The sequence below is a fragment of the Asparagus officinalis genome, chromosome 5 (assembly GCF_001876935.1).
Source record: "Asparagus officinalis chromosome 5, Aspof.V1, whole genome shotgun sequence".
Classification (NCBI taxonomy): Eukaryota; Viridiplantae; Streptophyta; class Magnoliopsida; order Asparagales; family Asparagaceae; genus Asparagus; species Asparagus officinalis.
The window spans coordinates 120,724,632-120,728,805 of record NC_033798.1 but is presented as its reverse complement, the minus strand read 5'-3'; the positions used below and the strand labels follow the sequence as shown (position 1 = coordinate 120,728,805).

The 4,174-nt window shown below is 35.6% G+C and overlaps 1 long non-coding RNA gene and 1 pseudogene across 1 annotated transcript; both read right to left on the bottom strand.

The window, feature by feature from the left end:
- On the bottom strand, nt 1,223–3,298 carry LOC109840977. The gene is made up of 4 exons (XR_002247104.1): nt 3,140–3,298; nt 1,596–1,737; nt 1,328–1,369; nt 1,223–1,262 (listed from the first exon to the last, which is right to left on the bottom strand). It is a non-coding gene; the product is annotated as an uncharacterized LOC109840977 (long non-coding RNA).
- Nucleotides 3,301–4,174, bottom strand: LOC109842500 (annotated as a pseudogene).

Below are 4,174 nucleotides of genomic sequence, written 5' to 3'. Positions count from 1 at the left end.
TAGAAGCTAGAACTAACGTAGAAGATAGAAGCTAGTTCTAGCTTCTATTCCCTTAGTTCTAGCTTGTATACCCCCAGTTCTAGCTTCTATCTTGCTAGTTCTAAACCCATCAAGGGTTTTTTACATGCACACTTGCTAATTCTTTCTTCTACGTTAGTTCTAACTTCTATTCCCCTAGTTCTAGCTTGTATACCGCCAGTTCTAGCATCTATCTTGCTAGTTCTAAACCCATCAAGGGTTTTTTACATGCACACATGCTAATTCTTTCTTCTACGTTAGTTCTAGCTTCTATTCCCCTAGTTCTAGCTTGTATACCGCCAGTTCTAGCTTCTATCTTGCTAGTTCTAAACCCAACAAGGGTTTTTTATATGCACACTTACTAGTTCTTTCTTCTACGTTAGTTCTAGCTTCTATTCCCCTAGTTCTAGCTTGTCACTACAAGAAATTACATCTTTAACGAAGGGATTTCCCTTCGTTAAAGAGCTGAAAACCTTCGTTATTGTATGCTAACGACGGGGAAAAATCCCTTCGTCACCCGTCGTTGAAGCCCTCTTCGCTAAAGGGTCACGAAGGGATATACTACCCGTCGTTATAGAGTCTATAACGACGGAACATATTACCGTCATTAATATTTATGACGGTAATTATCACCGTCGTTACCATCAATGAAGGGGATATTTTCCCGTCGTTACCATCAGTGACGGGATATCTTCCCGTCGTTAGCATTAGTTACGGGGATATTTTCCCGTCGTTACCATTAGTTACGGGAATATTTTTCCATCGTTGAAGACTAATTAATGATGGTTGGATACCTTCGTAAAAGTCCTCATAATGGGTTATTAATAACCCATCAACGACGGTGCTTTCCCTTCGTTGATGAACCAAATACGGTTTATAAAACCGTCATTATAGACTATAAATTTCTAATATACATTAATAATAATTTTTCCATTCATAGGCAACTATCATATTATTCTCAACCTGACACTAAGATTCACAACAAAAATATATTAAAAATACCCAATAATGAATAAGAGGGAAAATAAAAATTCCATTCATTAATAACATCAATAAATAAAATTCCATCATCCTCAAATATTCAATACTAATAACAAGAGTTAATATTCTAATTGTTCCAAAGAAAAATACATGAAACTATCTAAAACAAATTAAAATAAAAGTTTGGGGAAGACACATTCTTTCATCTCTAATCATCGTCAAAAGAAGACTCGAGCTACCCCTCCTTATCTTGCATGGATAGCCTGAAAATTTTAAAAAAATCACATCCAAAGTTATCTGATTAACATGTAATAACAGATGTATTCACCTTCTGTTAGATGCTCTTGAAGCCATTTTGTGCATGAATATACTTCAACAGGCATGCATATAACACAATGAAGACAAAAGTCAGGTAAATCTTCCAAATCAAATAAAAAGAACATAAATGCAACATATTGTCCAAAACTAAATGAGTAAAAAACAATTCTGAATAAGGATTTGCATTACTGTACTGTCAGAGCATCTTCTTTGAAGGATGAGTACAAATGTTTGCATATTAAGAATAACTCCATAAGAAAAAGCTTATGGCAACTTACACATGCTTATATTTTTTATGTCATCATACCGGTGTCTAGATCCAGCTTCAATATATGCGTTCATTCTATTTGTTTGATTGGCTTCTATTATGTGATCAACCAATTGAGATGTCTTATGAACCTAAGGTCTTTTTATATTTTCCTGCAGAAAAAAGAAACAATTTTCAACATATAAAAGACAAAGTCTAGAATTGTGAGAATAATAATAATGGAGTATAAAGAGGATAAATTTTGCTAGAAAAAATCCTAGACACACCAGAACAGTAAGCGAAACAGCAAAATGAAGTCTCATGCTTGATTTGGTTAAAAAACAAGGGAGAACAGAAAAAAGTAAAAGGCAGGAAAAAAAGAGTCATTCCTGTTATTAGCACATGAGTATTATAACTTTCTAGGAAGATCTCACTGAATGAATACTTTACAGAATTTTTATACATCATAAAGTCTTCCTCTGATCAATTTTATAATTGAAGATAATTGAAACGAACAGTTGAATCAAAGCTCACCTAGTTCTTGACAAAAGTTATTAAGAAACTGGTGTGCTATATCAACCAGCTCAGGCAAACTTCTTCATTTTTTTCTAATAAAGTTAAGGGTTAAAGGACTCAAACTTAATTGAAGTCATTTTTTTCATATGTTAGTACTATATAATGCATCATTATCAAACTTAAAGACATATTCTACTTACATATTTATCTTAATCCCCAGTATCTAGTGTTTCATTAGCTTTCTTTCAGGTTTCATGGAACATTTCAGCTTAGTTTTAATACAATCCACATTCTATAGACTTTACACTATATAGTCTTTTGTGCATAAATGAAAATAAAGATATCTCAAACATGTTATATCCATAAAGAAGTCTACGTAAAATGGGGTATATAAGCCCAAAGAAGTGTACAAGGAGTGTTCTAAGTAAATCTGCATTATATAATTGAGGCCATATGTGAATAAGTGTTTGCACATATCCAAGGAGTATTCAAGGAAGTGCTGCAGTTCTGTAAGCGTGTCATAATATTGAACATGGTACGACTTCATGATGGGTTATTCATGTTTGTTTTGATTTACCAGCAGCTTTAGCTATTTCTTTCTAATAATTTCACTATGTACTTGTCTGTCTAAAAAAATCTAATAAAGACATGATGGACGAAAGAAGGCCTTTAACAGAGTTGAATGGAAAAGAAGGATTCGCGTTTTGCAAGGAAATTTGTATTATATATCATGTTTTTTCTGGTTTTCCTTTCGTCTAAGAAAGATATTGATAATTAAGATCCAACATGTCATTTCTATGTTTTTCTCAAAAACATATCCCTTCTATGGAAAATTCAAGATTGGAAAATAAGAATTTAATTGCATAGCTATGTAAGCCTGTATACAGTGCAAAAATACAATAACAATAGTTGAAGGTTAACGATTGAAAATTTTAAATAAAATCTGATGTAAGCGCTTAAGGAATGACCGATTAATCTGTGTCCCTGACTAAATCATACTGAACATAAGACTAATTGATATATAATCGCAAAATTAATCTCGAAAATCAGTAACAATACCTAGATTATGTAGCGAAGCAAAGAACTCTCAGGCAGCTCACTTTCTCCACCCATCCCTATAAATGTCCTGAAGCTCCGGAACCTCGTGTTTATAGGGTGGCAACAAATTTGTCCATAAACACCTTTTCTGAGTAAGTCATGACAGTTGAAAGCATACGCTCCCTAGTAAGCAATCCTCAAACTCAATATCTTCATCACTTCATGGCGTGGAATCAATCTCTTCTCCAAGCTAAGCATCAGCAGCAAAGGGTATTTGGCAACAAAAGACGGTTGACACTCAGCTTCCTTCAACAAGAAGTCCATCTTTTTGGCCAGCATTTTCGTGGACAAGGTCAAGAAGCACCCAAATTTCTTCATGGTCTCAATATTGGCTTTCAATCTGACCATGCTTATTTTGCTAAGAGACGAGAGCCCAAATAAAAATCCCCGAGCCTCGAGCAATGCCTATCTTTCTTCTCAACTTGTTCAGCAATTGAAATCAAATTTTGTGGACGCTGGACGATGAACCTACGGCTATCTCGAGCAGCCATTGTGATCTTGTCATTGGAGACGCCACAATTGCGAAGAAAGGGAGATAGTAGGCAGCACAGTCTTCTCAATGTTTCTCATAAAAAAGTTGTTATTTTGCTTGAAGAGCCTGATGAGGCGATCATTAGTGGCCAACAGGGTTCGCCAGAAATGGATCTTTGAGAGGATTTTGCGGTTGAAATTGAGGTGTATTACCCTAGGGTTTGAATTGACGAGGTCGGTGAGATCTGAACCGGAGAAGCCTATGTCGTTCAAAGACTCGAACTTTGGAGCTAGAATCTTGTCCACGTTTAGACGGAGGAATTTCGGGTGAGAAGATACGATGTTTTGTATCTGGGCCTGGCTGAAACCGTGAGTTTCCATGAAAGCAATGAAGAATTGAGGCTCATCGAGGGATTTGAGGGAGGAGAGGTATTTGGAGGCTCTGATTGCTTTCTCTGAGGTGAACCTAAGTTTGTCGACGAGATAGTCAACTATAAAATGATGTGTTTTGGGGGGGGGGAGAAG